The sequence below is a fragment of the Anolis carolinensis genome, chromosome 6 (assembly GCF_035594765.1).
Source record: "Anolis carolinensis isolate JA03-04 chromosome 6, rAnoCar3.1.pri, whole genome shotgun sequence".
NCBI lineage: Eukaryota > Metazoa > Chordata > Lepidosauria > Squamata > Dactyloidae > Anolis > Anolis carolinensis.
Genome location: NC_085846.1, coordinates 53934486 through 53954827, shown reverse-complemented (window position 1 = coordinate 53954827; position 20342 = coordinate 53934486). Strand labels below are relative to the sequence as shown.

Below are 20342 nucleotides of genomic sequence, written 5' to 3'. Positions count from 1 at the left end.
CTATCCAGTTTTAGATCTAACCAATACTTCTTTGTCAATACTATATATATATATATATATATATATATATATATATATATATATCTCAGGTTTCTTCAACCTCTACATCATATTAGCCAGATATTTAAATGGATTTGTGTTTTATTACTATATACATTTGTGTATAAGTCGACCTCATGTAAAAGTTCAGAGTAGGTTTGGGAGCCAATATTATGGTTTTGCTATGACTTATGGATACGTCGAGGGTAAAACTCAGAGGCATGTAACAAACACATATCTTCCTCTTTAACATGTGTGAGGAGGGAATATAGTTAAGAAGTTGTACTACATTACTCCTCCTTTACCCAAACTGGACAAGAGCAGCCTTCTTCCTCACCTTCTTTTTCAACCTAAGCAGCATTCAGCAGTTGTGAGGAAGCCCAAAGAATGTGATGTATCCTCCATTTTGAGTGTTCGAAATGGGTTTGAGTGAGCAACAGTGACCATTTCTAACAAGAGGTTACTATATAGGCCTCACAAGCCTTGACAGTCTCTACATAGGGGCTTACACAAAAGTCTCCATTAAAAAGGGACACTATCACTCTGTTCTACCTCAAGAAACCAAAATGGCAGGCATGCCACATTTTTCAGGCTCTCCCATGTTGCTGAAGAGCACTGTTCAGGTCAAAAAGTTTTTGGAGTCAATGTTTTCCTTTTTTTTTCCAATTAATACACAAGCATATACAGGTATTTCCAAGTATGGAAAACTGTATTTAAATAAAACAGTATGGCAAATTCTGATTGTAGATGCAGATTAGAAATACAATTATTAATTATTAATTACTCTTAAGTACCTCATTAGTAAACTCAATGGCTATTAGTGAAAAAAGTGACATATTAAAGGTGCCCTATTTTATTATTAATATTTTGCATACATATTATAAGATATGTCGATGCTGGTTATATATTCCTGAGAGGGCAATACTGCCATAAAAACTGCTTATAATTATTTTAGCTAAATATTACATTCCCATTCCAGCACTAGGGAAATCACAAGTTCCAGTCATTTAAAAAGTATGGTATCCCTGACATCCATGTTTTTCATTTATTTACAGCCTAGATCAGATTTCATATTAAAGAGAGTAATAACTAATGACATGCTCATATGAAACAAGATGAAAGAACAGGATTTATGTCAGGTCCAACTATCTAAGGTAGCTAGCATTTGTAAGCAAATTCAAACACTGAGAATTTACCATTCTGGTCCTGTGTACATGACACTGAAATATCTAGGGTCTTACCAGTATGCAAAGTGTTTAAGTTTACAATATATGGATATAATATGTAATGTATGAAAACATTTTAGCCTATAAAATGTCTGTTGAGTGTTGTAAAGCAATATACATAGCTTCATGAACGTCATGCCTAACACCTTGTAAACCTCCTTTGGATTCCAATGGAGTTTCTTCTTCTACCCACGCATCTCCTTCAAGTAGAATAGAGAGCAATTCCCATGAATCCATAAATGTTATGTCTAACCAAAGCAGGGTTGGGTAGAAAAATATTTATTTTTAGTTAGTTGGTTAGATGTGACAGCATGGTGTATTTGACAAATACAGAAAAGATATTTTCTGCAATCTAAATTTAACTTGCAAAATCTCAACAAACTCATCAAGTAGGTTTCACTTCATTTGTAAATTACAGGGAAATATAAGGGAAGATTGAATGTTCTATAAGATTTGTTTAGGGAAAATATATTTATCCTATACTTTGGTGAGCAAAAGCATGCTTGTGGATATTAATTTCTTCTCCAGAGCTGTTATTCACATTCCTACCCCTTGTACAGCGTAAATTCCTGCCAAGCATGTGCCAGGAGAAATGCAGAAACCCCTTTAAGATCTGCAACATGCATCTCTGCTCTGAGACAGCCCTTTCATAGTCTTAATCACAGCCATTCAAAATTATAAAACCACACCTTAGACGATAACAATCGCAATCTCTTGTACCACTAATATCAATTTTTTTCTCAGTTGAAAGTTTAATACTGCTGGAAATGATTGCGATTAAAGTAAGCCTTTTCACACTTGCTGTTTCTCTCATCACAATACAATAAAATGATCTATAGAACCAGCAGTTGCTTTTGGTTTGCAGCCTGATGTCATTTTAACAAATAAAAAATCCACTCAACTATATATTTTCAGGGATATTCTTTCCTTTTTAGTGGATCATGGTGGCACAAACAATTTCTTATGGCCTATTTTCCATTCTTATTAATATATTGTTTTATGGCATCAACCCACTCCACTGAAATTTAAATTCATCAGTGTCACACAACAGGACTCAACAAAAAATATTTTTCACACACAAGTCTCCAGAACACAATTGCAACATCACTACTATTTTCATGGGCCCTTCTCTGTTTGATTTAGTATATGTAAATCACAAGCTCCTACACTCAACCTTTTATCAATCAAACTGTTTACACAAAGTATATTGGAAAGCTGCATCCGAGTCATGTGGTTCAGTTTTGGAATTCTGTCTTGCCTGCTCAGTGTACTTCGGTTAAAGATGGAACAAAATTTCACATTCTAAGCAAAGCCAGATGTTTTTCACCTATCCAGTAAAAAGCATGACAAATGTTATACATGAAAGAGAAATTCCATTTGTAAGGATATATACATATCAACTCCTTCTCTGTGGGCATTAAAATTTCATTTCGGACTTTATTTCCATAAAACAAGAATCGGACAATTTAAAAGAATGGGGATAGCTTTTTTTGTTTGTTTTATATTGTTCAACACTGTAGTAGAGGGAGAGAACTGACTTAAAAGTTTTGCTACAATATAAATTATAGAGTCTGAGAGATTCCCCATGAATGATAGCAAACTCTATTTTTTTATTCTAAGCATAAACCATTTTCAGGGAACATTAGAAATTAAAAACCCTTCAGATTTGCAATACTAACCCACATAATCAAGTTAGTGTACAAAGGGTTGCAGTTTAAACCTCCTTTGAATTATGTCACACTGATTTCAATGGGATTTATTTTTAAGCAAACACTTATCAGGAAAAACACCTATCAGGAAGTCCCTTTTAACTGAATATGATGTAATTTTGAGTAAATACATATAAAATGTGACAGCAAATGCTCAGAAACAATATTATTTTAGCACTAGTTATTGCACTGGAATAAAGTATGGAATAAATGAAACTTGGTTTTTTAAAGAGTGCTGTCCATTTTATTTTAGCAATATTGTATAATTTAAGTTTGATACAATGCTTATGTATTGTTCACAGTAAAACAAATACACAGGATGAAGCCTATGGTCTTAAGAATAACGCTTTAACCCTTCTTGTCTCTCTACACACACACATTCTACTCCAAAGCTCTGTAGAAGGCAGGCTCCAAAAGAAAGCAGGAGCTTAGAGATTGAGCTAGAAGGCAGGGAGGAGACTTACCTTAAAACCTAGCCAAGTGGAAACCTGAGCAGTAATTCTGCAAGTCGGCAGAGAACACTGTTAAGAGCAACAGCAATGTGAAGAAGTGTTGTACAGCATTGCCTGAGGGCATCACTAATACACTGATGACTAATGACTGGGCCAGGAAGACAATGAATTTGGGGGCTGAAAACTAAGCGAAACCATATAGTACTTTGACAAATGAGCTTCCACAATTTCATTCACTGAATAACCTTTAAGCACAAAATTAGCTCAAGTTCCCTTGGGAAGAACTTGACACATATTGTTGAACAATGTTATAGATATTTTCTTTCTTTTTTTAACAAACCACTCTTATATTAAATGCATACACATGACTGCAGAGAACAAAACTTGGGAGTTAGTTGAAGAACACTTAAGAGGAATCAAAATTCAGAACTGGAAGAGCAGACCAAATGTATTGGTCCTGATTTGATGGCTGGGGAAAAAATGTCAGTTTCAAACGGTGTGGATGGATATAATTTACTTTTTTTATATACCTACTTTGGGGGGGGGGGGGGGAGGGGCAACAAAAAATCAAAAAGACACACATTTTTCAAGACCCATCAAAAATCAGGAAGAAAAAAGGTACTGAGATTTTGTTTTATTGTTGAATTTCTAACAGAAGTTTCAGTTTTCAAGGACACTAATCATTATTATCAAATAAATCAAGTTTCATGTAAAACTTTATCATGCTGTGTTCTTTCTCCAATCAATGCCCAAGGACTACATCTCATTTTTTAAAGGGGGAAGAAATTGGTAGCTGCGATTGAACATAAATAGCTCTCCAATTTAAAAATAACAATTTGGACAATTTTTACAGACAGAATAAAATATCTGAAGTGTCTCTAAATTAACAAGAGTCACTTAGCCCAGACAGAATTGCCTTTAGCAGCTCCTAAAAACTTCAGAAAGGGGGAGATCTTAAAACAGGAAGCTTAGTAAGCTCATAAAACTGTTGTTGGAGCCAGGAACACATAGCATATTTAATCTGCAAACTGTGAGAGAGTCTACAATGATTTCAGCAAGATCTGAGGCATGCCCTCAAGGTTTGCTGGGATCTGGGATTAGGGAGTTGATAAGAACCTCCACTGCCTATGGACATGTTTTTCTTCTGCAGTTAAACACAAATGCAGAGAGACGTTTGACTGCTGCTTGGCGTTACTGCTCAAGTTATATAAAAGCTTTGCAGCTCCTTTTGCTGTCAATATATCAAAGTTGAAAAAAATCATCAAAGTGTGAAATTTCATTTAAAGTCTTTGCCAGTCTACAGCTCTATTTCACAGACCTATCAAATGAAAGTAAAGATGAGGAAAATACACAGAGAACTTGAAAAAACTTTTTCAGTCTGCCCCCCCCCCCTTTTTTTTGTTCATTCAGTTTATTTGTTTTATTTTATTTAGCTAGAACAAAACAATTCCCGGTTAGAAAAACAACAGAACAGGGTGAGTAAAAGAAAAAGGTTCAAAGTATGTTTTAGAAACGCTTTGATTAAATGCCTGCTTGAATCATTATCAAAGTGAGCCTTTTGTAAAAGAACAACAACAAAAACTTCCTCGGTGATTTTAGCATCTTAATTTCAATTGCAAACTAATTGGACAAAATATGTCTTGTAACAGACCAAATGAACTGTATAACATAGAAAACCTTCCAAGTATCTCTTCAGCTCAGGGGATTTATCACAACTACATATAGAAGAAAACTCTGACTTTTGAGATAATCTACTATAGTCTAAAAGCATTAACATTCCATTACTAAGGTCTTCCTGAGGATTTCATGACTCATTGATTCACTCTTCCTTCAAGTCTGCTTCTTCTTAGTACGTTACTGTCTCCTCACGCTGAACTGCATGCAACAATGACCATTAAACCATTTCCTTTCATAATTCTCAAGCCTCCCTTTTACCAGAATGTATCCCCATTTTAATAAGCATCAGATGCTTTAATGAGAATATATTGTAGAAGTGTCATAAAATGCCTTCTTATATCAAATAAACACCTTCATGGGGTGTCGAAGAAGACTAAATTGTGCATTAGAACAAAGCAAAAGAGCAAATAAAATAACTGTACAACTTTTGTACTCTTAAACATATCAATATGTAATTCATTAATAAAATTAAGTTAAAAAATCATTACTTCATTTAAATCAATGAGAACATAGACAGCAGCTTCAGGGGGAAAAACTGGACTTTCTTCAAATGAATTTTAAATTTTTCAGTATGCACAGAAGGTTCTTTGATTGTCTTGTTTCCACAGAAGTTGAGTTTGGTCATCATTTTTACCAACAAAATGTCACAACGCAAACATTTCTAAAATCAAAATTCCTTAGAAAAACAATACAAGCATCTGAATCTTATGACAAACCGTTCTCATCTCAAAATACTTTCAACTTTTCTAATAGACTTCTACTTAATGTTGATGAGCCTACAAATTTTGTATAATTTTTGTCAAGGTATTACCATCTATCATCTTCTTTGATTTGGCATTTCTTATGCAGACAAATGTTTTAACAAAGAAAGTCAGTGATGAGCATGTGCAGTCATACGATTTAAGTTATACACACACATGCACACCTTGCAATACATTCCTGTCTCTCTAGCTTTACAATTTTTCTTTTAAGAATCCCCCTTACGAACCCATAACCTTTATGTTATTCAGTAGACTCCTATCACCTTGATTCCAGTTAGAATTATTTCAAAATAAATCCTATCCTACTGATTCTACTGGAACATATTCCCTAGTAAAGGTGTCTTAAAAACAGAATCTTATCATCACATAGGCTACAATCTTCAAAATGTACTTGCTCCCAACTTTAACAAGTGTCACTGACTTCAGTGGGACTTCTAAACAAATGTGGGAAATGAAAGCTGTAGCTGTTTTCTGTGGGGTTTTTTTTTGAAGTAGCAGCTTCTTGAAGTAAATTCAATGTTAATTTATGTTGGTTTAAAACTAAGCAGCAAATCAAACAACTGATGGTCATGTATCATTATGCTGCAAGCAGTATTTAATAAGTTCTTGAAAAATTGTATAAGCAACAAGGTTCAAATTGTTCATATTAAGATTTTATAATCAACTTCCGTTTATCCAAACTGTAGTGCTATAACATTATTTCACAAGTCTTCCCTTTTAAACATTTAAATGCATTTTCTCTCTAAATAATATTTGAGATGTGTAATTAATAAAGTGTCATATTCTAATTAATATTTAATAAAGAGCCTAAAGGAAACAATTATAGGTATCAATCACAAAGGCACCTTTCCAAATTAAGAATATAGCTGAACAAATACTCAAAACAATTACAACTATTTTTGGCAAAATTCAGCCTATAATTTAAATGAGTGGGGGAACAATTATTTCTCTGCTTCCCACTGAATTGTAAGCATGGTCATTCCTTAGTGTTTATTAAATCCAAGTAGGCTCCTGAACTGGTGCTTCAGCATAATGTGGACACTGAAAAAGAGGCATAAAGTGCTTTCCTGTTAAAAACAGGTGGCAATTTTATGAACAATTTATTTCAAAAGGTTTGGAAATAGCTTCTGTGTATGTGAAATTAAAGTTACACGTTTAAACATCAAAATGGGTAAGGCCTGGAAAAAATGAAAAATGTAGTGCCTACAAGGAGGAGGTAAATTATGGTGATGTCCCCAACTAGTCAAGAGTGACCTATTTAAAGAGAAGTCTACATGCTAACTTGCAAAAAACAAAAACAAAAAAACTGGCAGCCATCTCTAGATTTTTTTAAAAAGTTCTGTTAGGCTGGGATGTGAACAGCCCATCATTTCAAACTGAAGTGGCAGCTGGAAAATGTGGAACAGCTGGCAAAGAGCAGCGAGAAAATGTTTTACATAAATATCTCTACACATAAACTGGCAGAAGGCCACAAACACCAGACCCAAAGGATGGGATCAACGCGATACACCAGAGGATTCTGTTAATTAGGGGTCGGTGGTTAAGTTTTTGCATGCACACACACACACGGTGCTTGCAAGCGTCTTGTTAGGAAAGCTTCAATTGCGATGAACACAAAGTTGCAAAGTTACCCGAAGATAAACAAAACAGATACTTTCCCAGAGCTCTGAAAGTGTTTTTTAATTGTAATTTTTTGCCGGAAAATCTAACCTGAATTGCTCGGTCTGCAACTATTTACTTTGTCTCATTTTCCAACCCATTTAATACATGACTTGCATCCAGTAGTTTCTCAAACTCAAGAGAGTTTGAAAAACTGCTGGATGCAAGTCGTGCATAACTGTTTCAGGCATGCAATCTTTGCCCTCCAGGGAATTAAGTTTGGAAGAAGGCACCCAAAAAAAGCGAGGAGGGCAGAAGTTTGGAGAAGAGCGGATAAAGGGGGAGGGGTGAGAGAACTGAAACAGAGAGAACTTCTAGACAGAACAATACAAGTTTCCACCAACAACAGAAAGGCAAGCATGGATGTCAAAATCAAGCAACAATCTCTAAAAAAATCAATGTCAAAATCAAGTAATCAGAATATGCCTTTTTCTGTTGTCAAAGCAGCATTCTCTCCTGATGTTTTGCCTACATCTATGGCCGGCATCCTCAGAGGTTGTGCGGTATTTCACAACCTTTGAGGATGCCTGCCATAGATGTGGGCAGAATGTCAAGATATAATGCTTCTGGAACACAGCCATACAGTCCAGAAAACTCACAGAAACCCAATCCTTTTTTCTGTTTTGCAAGAGATCATCATTAAGGTTTGAGGCCAAACTTTCAATGTTTGGACCTGGAGTGTTGCCCCTTCTCCCACTTCCAAGATATTTTCAAGCAAATGAATCACCTTGGAGGAAGGGATACTTTGATTGTGCTTTTCCTGCATGGCAGGGGATTGGACTAGATGGCCCAACTCTATTATTCTATGATTATTATTCTATGAAAGGGGAGACTGAAGAGGCATCCTTCCTTCCTACCACTACAAATAACAGCAGGCAGTTGTGTCCAGGACCACATCCGATCACACGCCTTCCACCCTTCCAGATGTGGCAGGCACCCAGACACCGCAAAACTACTGCTGGCGAGGAAGTTAGTGCGGATTTCCCCCTCTCCAATCCCCCCCCCCGCCCTTTTAAGAAGAGGCCAAGCAGCTGCTGCAAGTTTGCAAAATGTGTCCTTTAAGGGAAAACTGGGGGCCTTTCCACACAGTCATATAACCCAGAATATCAAGGCAGAAAATCCCACAATATCTGCTTTGAACTGGGTTATCTGAATCCACACTGCCATATATCCCAGTTCAAAGCTGAAAGTGTGGGATTTTATTCAACTGTGTGGAAGGGGCGGGACGACGTGAAACCTCGGATTCTGGAACTACATTGCCATATAATGCAGTTTCAGAATGGAGATGAATAGAGGCGTCTACACACGCCGTGGAAGGTAGTTCAGCGCAGCTGGGAGGAGGGAGAAAGAGTGGCCAGGGGGGATCGTCCGAAATGAGTTCATGAGGGCGAAAGAGTCTCCATCCGAGACGCACCCGCAAGTTGAACAAAGAAGTTCTGACAGCCCCGAGATCGACTTACCTGCCGCCGCGCCTGCCGGGCTCAGTCGGCGCCCCAAACTTCCCATAGGAAAGAGCGGCCGCTCTGAGGCCGACTCCTCACAGCCTCGGCCCCCGAGGAGGAATGAGGGCAGCCAGGGAGGGAGGGGGGAGGAGGAAGGAGAAAGGGGGAGGGGGGCTGCTCCCCTCTTTCGCGGAGGGAGGGGCAAGGAAGGGTCTCTGTGTCTCTCTTTCTCGCTCTCTGCCTCCTTCTCCCTTTTCTCCCCCAAGATCTTGCACCAGTCCCACGGATCCTGCCTGTAACCCGATCCTTTTCTGACTCATTCGCCCTGAGTGACACTTCTCCGATTTGGTGCAACAACAACCAGAAGAGGCGAAGAGAGGCAACCAAACGCTCCCCCTCCCCCCCTCCCCACCCTGCTCCGTCGCCCGCAAGCAAATCAAAACTTGCGCTCAAAGAAAAGGAAAGGGCGGCCACGTCCTCCTCCTCCTCCCACAGCCAGTCCCGTTCTTTCCCGAGTTTGTTTCCATCTTCCTCCTCTCCGAAAAAGCCACTCCAAGCCCGCTCGCACTCACGTGTTTGGGAAAGTTCTCGCGCCCCGTGGCTGCCTTCAAGTTGGATACAGATGTTGCGAGGCAGCCTCCTTCAGCAGAGGCCTCTTCCTTGCTCCTTTCCTTTCTCCTCCTCCTCCTCCTTTCGCTTTTCGGGGCTGAGGAGAAACTCAACTTTGTGCGGGGGAAAGGGGCATGTCTGTTCTCCCTCGGCGGCTTCCTCTTCTTCCCCCTCCCCGTCCTCCTCCTCCTCTGCGGGGCGCTTCTTCCTCCCCTCAGTCCTGCCGCTTTACTCGCGGGCTGCCGAGTTTGAAAAAGGGCCAGGCGGGAATGGCGGGAATCCGAACGCGCCGCTGAGGGCCGAGCACAGCGCGAGCCAAGAGGAGGGCAGGGGCTCGCGCACACTCCCCGCGCGCAGTGTCCCCCTTTTTCTGCCTCCCTCCCGCCACACTTTCCTTCCACGCCCACATTGAGAGGGCAGGCGAGGGAAAAGTGCCCCTCAGTCAGAAGAAGTTTCCCTCATCCTTCCCAACTTTTTCCTCCCCGCCTCAGCTATTCCTTCAAGGCAAGCGGGGGCTCACTTGTTGGTTCTTTCCTCAGCCCTTAGTGTTTTCTGTGGCCCCTTCCACACAGCTGTATAAAATCCACACTCAACTGGATTACCTGGCAGTGTGGGCTCATGGCCCTTCCACACAGCCATATAACCAGATAATCCCACAATACAGTAGAGTCTCACTTATCCAACACTTGCTTATCCAACGTTCTGGATTATCCAACGCATTTTCGTGGTCAATGTTTTCAATACATCGTGATATTTTAGTGCTAAATTCGTAAAGACAGTAATTACTACATAGTAGCATTACTGCGTATTGAACTACTTTTTCTGTCAAATTTGTTGTATAACATGATGTTTTGCTGCTTAATTTGTAAAATCAAAACCTAATTTGATGTTTAATAGGCTTTTCCTTAATCCCTCCTTATTATCCAACATATTCACTTATCCAACATTCTGCTGGCCCGTTTACGTTGGTAAGTGTGACTCTACTGTATCTGCTTTGAACTGGGTTATCTCAGTCCACACTGCCACATATTCCAGGTCAATGTGAATTTATACACCTGTGTGGAAGGGGCCTCAGAATACCAAGGCAGAAAATCCCACAATATCTGCTTTGAACTGGGTTATCTGAGGCCCCTTCCACACAGCTGAATAAAATCTCACATTTTCTGCTTTGTAAGTAAGTACAGTAGAGTCTCACTTATCCAATATAAACGGGCCAGCAGAACGTTGGATAAGCGAATATGTTGGATAATAAGGAGGGATTAAGGAAAAGCCTATTAAACATCAAATTAGGTTTTGATTTTAAAAATTAAGCACCAAAACATGATGTTATACAACAAATTTGACAGAAAAAGTAGTTCAATACGCAGTAATGCTATGTATTAATTACTGTATTTATGAATTTAGCATCAAAATATCATGATGTATTGAAAACATTGACTACAAAAATGGCTCGGATAATCCAGAACGTTGGATAAGTGAGTGTTGGATAAGTGAGACTCTACTGTAAGTAAAAGTTTATTTGTATACCTCCCTCTCTCCCGAAAGGGACTCAGGGCGGTTTCCAATATAAAATCAGCATAAAACATTGTACAATAAAACACTGAAAACACTATAAAACGCTATAAGAATTAAAAACAAAAACAAAGCATAACAATTGACTAAAACAATCACATAAACAGAAGGAATATAATCACTCAAATGACATATGAATCTGAAAAGAAAAAAGACCACTGGGATGGAGGAGAGGATAGCCTGGAGGGACCACTAGAACTAAAATACAAGGTTATATTCTAAAATGCTTTGTGGCAGAGGAATAAAGTGCAGTGTTTCAAGTCAAAGAGATGGCCTGTGCAACTACTATAGCTATGGGCTCGGTTATCCAAAGGCGCAGCAGAAGAGCCAGGTTTTAAGCAGCTTTTTGAAGGAAGCCAGGGTGGGTGCTTGCCGGATCTCCTCCAGAAGGGAATTCCAGATCCGGGGAGCAACAATAGAAAAGGCCCGCTCCCTCAACCCCGCCAACCGAGCCTGGAAAGGTGGCGGGAGCGAAAGAAGTGCCCTGCCGGATGAACGAAGAGGACGAGTGGGTTCATAGCGGGAGATGCGGTCACAAAGGTAGGCGGATCCCAAACCGTTTAGGGTTTTATAGGTAAGAACCTGCACCTTGAATTGGGACCGGAAAATAATCGGTAGCCAGTGGAGCTCCTTAAACAGGGGAGTAGATCTCTCCCTGTAGTTTGCTCCAGTTAACAACCTGGCAGCTGCACGTTGGACTAACTGAAGTTTCCGGGCCATCTTCAGGGGCAACCTCACGTAGAGTGCATTGCAATAATCCAGCCTAGAGGTGACTAAGGCGTGGACCACCGTGGCCAAGTCAGACTTCACAAGGTATGATTGCAGCTGGCGCACAAGCTTTAATTATGCAAATAATTAAATTGGAATATATGGCAGTATGGACTCAGATAACCCAGTTCAAAGCAGATACAGTAGAGTCTCACTTATCCAACATTTGCTTTTCCAATGTTCTGGATTATCCAACACAGTCTGCCTTTTAGCAGTCCATGTTTTCATAGTCAATCTTTTCAATACATTGTGATGTTTTGGTGCTAAATTCATAAATACAGTAATTACTACATAATATTGTTGTGTATGGGGTCCCTGGTGGCACAGTGCGTTTAAGCGCTGAGCTGCTGAACTTGCAGGCCAAAAGCTGCCAGGTTCAAATCCCGGGAGCGGAATGAGCGCCTGCTGATAGCCCCAGCTCCTGCCAACCTAGCAGTTTGAAAACATGCCAATGTGAGTAGATCTGGTGGGAAGGTAACAGCGCTCCATGCAGTCACGCCAGCCACATGACCTTGGAGGTGTCTATGGACAACGCCAACTCTTCGGCTTAGAAATGGAGATGAGCACCAGTCCCCAGAGTCGGTCACGACTGGACTTAACATCAGGGGAAAACCTTTACCTTTACCTTTTATTGTTGTGTATTGAACTGCTTTTTTGTCAAATTTGTTGTAAAACATGATGTTTTGGTGCTTAATTTGTAAAATCATAATGTAATTTGATGTTTAATAGACTTTTTCTTAATCCCTTCTTATTATCCAACATATTCGCTTATCCAACATTCTGCTGGCCCATTTATGTTGGATAAGTGAGACTCTACTGTATTGTGGGATTTTCTGCCTTGATATTCTGTGTTATACGGCTGTGTGGAAGGGCCCCCAGACTATAAAGGCAGAAAATCCCACAATATCTGCTTTGAACTGAGTTATCTGAGTCAGGGCCATATAACCCAGTTCAATGTCTATTTTATACAGTTGTTTGGAAGTGGCCTCAGAATATCATAGCAGAAAATCCCACAATATCTGGTTTGAACTGGGTTTTCTGAGGCCCCTTCCACACAGCTGAATAAAATTCCACATTATCTGCTTTGGGCTGGAATGGCTGTGGACTCAGATAACCCAGATATTGTGGGATTTTTTTCTGCTTTGATATTCTGGGTTATATAGCTGTGTGGAAGGGCCCTGAGTCCACACTGCCATATATTCCAGTTCAAAGTAGATAACATGGAATTTTATTCAGCTGTGTGGAGAGGACCTGAGATAGCCCAGTTCCCTTCCACACAGCCATATAACCCAGAATATCAGGGTAAACAATCCACAATATCTGCTTTGAACTGGGTTATCTGAGTCCACCCTGCCATATAACCCAGCTTAAAGCAGATAATGTAGGATTTTATACAGCCGTGTGGAAGGGGGCCCTGGTCAATGCAGATATTGTGGATTATCTGCCTTGGTATTCTGTTTTTATATGGCTGTGTGGAAGGACCCTATTTCAAATGTGTCCAAAGGAAGCAACAGTGAGACCCCTATATGTCTGTCATCCACTTCCTCATATTTGGAGACATTTTTCATATTAACAGACCCTAAATATCTTGACTGAACCTGTGCAAACACTTCAGATTTTCCCTTGAGGCAGCTCAGGACTCTTCCACATTGCCATATATTCCAGTTCAATGTGGATTTATACACCTGTGTGGAAGGGGCCTCAGAATATCAAGGCAGAAAATCCCACAATATCTGCTTTTATTTATTTTGGAAATTTCTATGCCGACTTTCTCTATAAGGGCCCAAGGTGGCTCACAACATCATTAAAATAAGCAATATAACATAAACTGTTCATTAAAACAAACAAAACCATAAAAAGTTACAACACACCATTCATCTCATAGGTAATTAAAACTCAAATTAAAATACCTCTAAAATTCCCATATATCCATAAAATGCAGAACGCAATAAAAACTAAAAACTTTTGTGAAGAGTAAAGTCTTCACTCATTTTCTAAAGGACATCAGGGAGAGATCTGATCTGATTTTTTCCGGCAGCTCATTCCATAAGTTCGGAGCTGCTCCGAAAAAGTGCCTTCTCTAGAGATTTTTTAACCGTAAGTTATCCCTGGGCTCAGTAGAGATAACAGTCTCCTTACTAGATCTAAGTGGTGTGCCCGGTCTGTATTGTAGGACACTGAAGCCCCTTCCACTGAATAAAATCCCACATTATCTGCTTTGAACTGGAATATATGGCTGTATGGACTTAGGGCCCTTCCACACAGTCATATAACACAGAATATCAAGACAGAAAATCCCACAATATCTGCTTTGAACGGTGTTATCTGAGTCCACACTGCTATGTTTTCCAGTTCAAAGCAGATAATGTGGCATTTGATTCAGCTGTGTGGAAGGGGCCTCAGATAATCAAATTCAAAGCAGATATTGTGGAATATAGGGCTGTGTGGAATATAGGACTGCGTGGAAGGGCCCAGTGTCTCAAATAGCCTGGACAAAAACCATGTAGGGCTTTATAGGTTAAAACCAGCACCTTGAATTGGGCCCGGAAACAAATCGGCAGCCAGTGGAGCTGTTTCAACAAGGAGGTGGTGTGCTCCCTGGATTGGCTCCGGTGAGAAGTCTGGCTGCCATTCTCGGAACAAATTAAAGTTTCCGGACACTTTTCAAGGGCAGTCTCATGTAGAGTTAATTGCAGTAGTCCAAACGGGTTGTAACCAGTGCATGTTTCACCATGGCCAAGTCAGCTTTGAACTGGGTTATCTGAGTCTACACTGCCATATATTCCAGTTTAAAGCAGAAAATGTGGGATTTTATTCAGTTGTGTGGAAGGGGCCACAGAATATCAAGGCAGATAATCCACAATATCTGCTTTGAACTGGGTTATCTGAGTCCACACTATCACATAACCCAGTTCAAAGCAGATAATGTGGGGTTTTATACAGCTGTGTAGATGGAACCTCAGCCCCTTTCTTTTTAAAGGCATCTAGTATCCTGTCTCTCCAAAGAAAACCAACAAGCCAACAAGCCTTCAGCCTAAGCCTGCATCTGGACCAATACGTAGGGGGCTTTTGTGGCAGCATAGCATTGAAGACATTTCTTTTAAAGATGCGGCCAGGTAAGTTACGGTTCCAAGACTGGAGACAGCTCCTGTACTTTAGTGAAGGGAATTTAAGTAGATGTTACTGAGAGTATGAGAAGCAATGCTGGTTGAAATCCCACAATTCTGAAAGGTTACTTTGTTGCAGTTGGAAGTGAAGAGGCAACAACACTTGTATACAGAGAGCAATTGAGCCACAGGGACCCCTGTAGTGCAGGGCTCTACTAGATTTATGTAACTCAAGGTGTTTTCCTTCTACTTGCATGTAGAAGTTACTTCTCCCTTCTTCCCAGGTACTTTAATGCACTTTTTCTTTTACATTTGAGACACCATGAGGCTTCTCTACCTCAAAATGACTGGTGCATACATGAGAGTCAGCATTAGGGAGTCTTGAAGCAAATATAGGTAACTACTCTGTTTTCCTGAAAATAAGACATCCCCTGAAAATAAGACATAGTAGAGGTTTTGCTGAATTGCTAAATATAAGGCCTCCCCTGAAAGTAAGACCTAGCAAAGTTTTTATTTGGAAGCATGCCTGCCAAACAGAACACCAGAGCATGCAGGATTGGTAAATGTACAAACCATAGATTGTTGTAAATAGAAATAATGGTAGCAACAAAAAATTCTTGATAGGATTCATAGTTTGTCTGGTTATGCTGGTTTGTGATAACAACCACTGTACAGTATATAATTGGTCTTTTTTTTTTTTGGTTCAACAATAAATGTGAATTCTTCTTCATGGAAAAATAAGACATCCCCTGAAAGTAAGACCTAGCGCATCTTTGGGAACAAAGATTAATATAAGACACTGTCTTATTTTTGGTGGCCTAGGGGATAAAAGCCTTGTGACTTGAAGGTTGGGTTGCTGACCTGAAGGCTGCCAGGTTCAAATCCCACCCGGGGAGAGCGCAGATGAGCTCCCTCTATCAGCTCCAGCTCCATGCAGGGACATGAGAGAAGCCTCCCACAAGGATGGTAAAACATCAAAACATCCGGGCGTCCCCTGGGCAATGTCCTTGCAGATGGCCAATTCTCTCACTCCAGAAGCAACTCCAGTTGCTCCTGACACGAAAAAAAAATTCGGGAAAACATGGTATCCTTTTATACAAGATGCAGTACTTCCAAGAATAAAAGTACTTTAGACCTTTTTAAAACCTTACCTGCATATTTTCTATCCTGTTTCCTACCATAAACTTATATATAACACTTGTTATGTTGCACTCTACTCTGCTATAGATACCAGATATTCCTACAGTTATTGCACTTTGTTGTTGTTGTTTATTCACTCAGTCGCTTCCAACTCTTTGTGGCCACCCCGAGCTCCTTCCTGGTGTTTCCAGACAGCACAAATATGCGGGTTTTAACTGTAAGACAAAAAAATCTGGGATCTAAGAACATGACCCTACACAAACCTGTTAGTTCCAGGATTTCTTCCCCCGCAGTCCTCACAGGTTTCCTCTATATCAGAACAAGATGGAGGGTAGATGGGGGACATCTGGTGGAAGGCTTTTTTTAAAAAAATCACTCGGTTATGTGCTGGACCGTATATGTGCACATGTGAATATCTTAATATAAATACAAGAAGATTCACATGTGCACATTTAAGGTTTTGCACATAACAGTGGGATTAAAAAAAAAGCTTTCACTAGATTTCTCTCTTGTCCCAATTGTTTACTCAAGCTCTGTTTAATATTATAAAGTTTAAAATAAAGAATTTTAGAGAGCTATAATTGCTCTCCATTTGTGCTTCCTTTAAGTCAACTGTATGTCTATTTCACAGCCCAATCAGTTGGTCAGCTGTTTTGAGCATTTTAAAACAGACATGTGCTGGGGCAGCCTCCACAGGGGGATGGAAGGAAATGACATGTTTTTCGCAAGTGCGGGGATATACAGTGATATGAATATGTGCATTTTCCAGCCAGAATCTGGATCAAAGGGAACCATTTTACACCATGTTTTCTGTCAGTTGCAGCAAATCAGCACGGATTTACTGCTAGCATCATGTAGCTACCTCCCCCCCCCCCATTTAACTCAGGAAATCTCATGTTTTAGGTGCTGTGTAGATGGGCCCTTAGTCATGTTTAGGTATTTTAAAGGATGCCACATTGAGGGGGGCTTGTTTTCTGCTTATCTGGAGGCTAGGATATGGAACAATGGATTCAGACTACAGGAAAAAAGACCCCACCAAAGCATTAGGAAGAACTTATTGATGGTAAGAACTATTCAACAGTGGAATATGCTGACTTGGAGTGTGGTGGCATCTCCTTCTCTTGAGGCTTTAAGCAAAGGCTGGATGGACATCTATCAGGAGTGCTTTGCTTATGTGTTTCTGCATGGCAGGGGGTTGGACTGGATTGGCCTGGTGGTCTCTTCCAACTCTATGATTTTAAAGTAATGATAAATAACTTGCAATTTGCTGTTTTTGTAATACTCGAAATCAATTTCCTAATGGCAGGACTGGCCTGTTTGTATGTGCCTTCATGTTCTGTCAACTTATGATAACCCTTGAATTGCTATTGGGTTTTCTTAGGTGAGGAATAATCAGAGATGGTTATGCCAGTTCCTTCTTCTGAAATACACAGCACCTGATATTCCTTGGTAGTTTTTCATCCAAGTACTAACTAGGACTAACCCTCTTTAGTTTCTAAGATAAGATGAGATCTGGTGCCTAGCATAGTTAGGGTTTACTTTACCATACAATAATTTCTACTGAACTCAGAAAAATTTACACTTACAGACTTAGGACTGCATAGCTGAGGTCCATAGATCTCTAGGATTTTTATGAATTCTTTGTAACTAGATCATGAACAGAATACAAAATATCACTTTTTCTTTTGATTTAGTATCTGTTACTTTAAATGTTTCTTATTACAGGGAAGTATAAGGTAAACATTTAGTATTTTGAAGTGTTCATAGTTTTTCCCCTGGTTCTAAACTACCCTGATGAAAGGGAAAAAAAATCAGCATAATAAAATTAATTCTATAAAATTGTGTACAGCTCTTTATGTCTGTTTTTCTTTGGGGAGCATATCTTACTTCAGTCATATTTAAAAGGAGTGAAAAGGCTGGCATGTCCTCATATGTAACAGCCACAGATTCCATTATCCCATGGTAATTTTGCTTCATAATCTTAGTGCAATAAAGTCCTATGAAAATTTCAGTGAAACCAATTTCAAGGTTTTTAAAGACTCCTGAAGATAAATACATGTTAAATACCAAATCTGCTTACAGTTCAGTTGATTCAAGTGCTAAAAACTAGGTTTCAACTTCAGCAACAATATGTTACACAGCGTTCAAGTTTTCATCCTGAAAAACAGTAAGTGGTCCAGAATTAACATATAAGAAAGCATGTAAAAACAGAAAGAGGATTTTTTTTCTCCCCCCACTATCCCTCTCAAACCAGATGAAAAGAATTCCAAAGTTTTCCAAATTTTTCCAGGCTGTCGTAAATCTAGGCTAAAATCCCAGACTTTACTTCAGCAGCTTTGCTACAATATGTGTCTTCTACTATGGTTTTATGGAGCCCCTGATGGCGCAGTGGGTTAAACCGCTGAGCTGCTGAACTTGCTGACTGAAAGGTGCCAGGTTCAAATCCCGGGAGCAGAATGAGCACCCGCTGTTAGCCCCAGCTTCTGCCAACCTAGCAGTTCGAAAACATGCAAATGTGAGTAGATCAATAGATACCGCTCCGGCGGGAAGGTAACAGCGCTCCATGCAGTCATGCCGGCCACATGATCTTGGAGATATAGACAATTCCGGCTCTTCAGCTTAGAAATGAATAAGAGCACCAACCCCCAGAGTCGGACACGACTAGACTTAATGTGAGGGGGAAACCTTTACCTTTACTACTATGGTTTTAATATATTCCTTTGGTTTCAGTTAAAGTGAAGTGTTCTTTTTCTCATATTGCAGCCAGAGTATTTTGGTTTTTAGTTAAGTGAATATGAGCGCATGCATACACGCAGATTGGCAGCTATGAATACCTTGACAAAAGGTGAAGTAAGAATTTCTGGCTAAATAATAAATCCAGGAGGGAAATGACGGAGACAAACTTTTGCCAATTGAAAAATACTATAAATGTTTCATCACTCTGACAATAAAAAACACAGCCAAAGCTTAGAACAGTGTCAGCCCTTCAGCCAAACAAATGAAACTAGGCAGTATTCTGTTAAAGTAACAGCCTTCTTAGCAATCTTTCATGTCTGTTCCAGAAAGTTCATGTCATTACTGTATTTCCAATACTTAATTAAAACACACACACAAATCACATTGTTTATTAAAGTATCATACCCAAAACTAGTTAACTGTTGCCTTCTAACTACAGTAGAGCCTCATTTATCCAACATTCGCTTATCCAACATTCTGGATTATCCAACGCATTTTTGTAGTCAATGTTTTCAATACATCATGATATTTTGGTAATAAATTCATAAATACAGTAATTTCTATGTAGCATTACTGGGTATTGAACTACCTTTTCTGTCAAATTTGTTGTGTAACATGATGTTTTGGTGCTTAATTTGTAAAATCATAATCTATTTTGATGTTTAATAGGTTTCTCCTTAATCTCTCCTTATTATCCAACATATTCGCTTATCCAAGCTTCTGCCAGCCCGTTTATGTTGGATAAGTGAGACTCTACTGTACTTTTACAGCACTAGAAGATGTTCTTCATTTTTGCCAATAGCAAATATAACCTCTATCTCCCAGAATATTCCTGGGCTTCAACTCCACTGCCTGATAATGATACACAACTATTTGGTGTAACTGATACTTATCCATCTCAGGATTGCACAAAAGCAACACCTCAATTTCTACCATGGGAATCTATGCACAGAAATAGATATCCACTAGCTGTGCCCGGCCACACATTGCTGTGGCTAGGACTTAATTTTACTTTTTTTTTGTTGTATAAACATAGAGGCATGGATGAGAGGTTGTGCTATCAATTTTCAAGTTTGTGGGGCGTTTAGTTTAGTAGTTTTGTCCGGTGCCGCGATTCCATTACCCTTTTATATATATAGATGGTGTCCCCCCATTCCACGTATACCTTTATAAGTATGATGGCATGAATCATAGCTGAATCTTCTACTGCATGACTGCTAGGTCCACATAATCTGCTTTAAACTGGATCATATGAGTCAACATTACCGTATAATCTAGTATAAAGCAGATAATCTGGATTTTATATGGCAGTGTAGAAGGATCTCTACAGTACTCAGAAGACAGCCAGTGGGACTTCATGATTTGAGCATTGGAGTACAACTGTGGAGGCAAGGGGTGAAATCCTGACTTGGCCATAGATGACCTTGAGAAAGTCATACTCTCTC

The 20342-nt window shown here is 39.6% G+C and overlaps 1 protein-coding gene across 3 annotated transcripts in view; it reads right to left on the bottom strand.

Moving 5' to 3' along the window:
* The window catches only part of gli3 (GLI family zinc finger 3), a 297548-nt gene extending 287649 nt beyond the window's left edge, over positions 1-9899 (bottom strand). The window contains exon 1 of one of the 3 annotated variants that reach the window (XM_008112874.3): positions 9538-9899. The gene's annotated coding sequence lies outside the window, so the exon portion shown is untranslated. Of the gene's footprint in view, positions 1-8983; positions 9313-9537 lie in introns of those variants that run through there. The other 2 variants (XM_008112872.3, XM_008112873.3) reach the window with 2 other exon arrangements.
* Positions 9900-20342: the final 10443 nt, after the last annotated feature.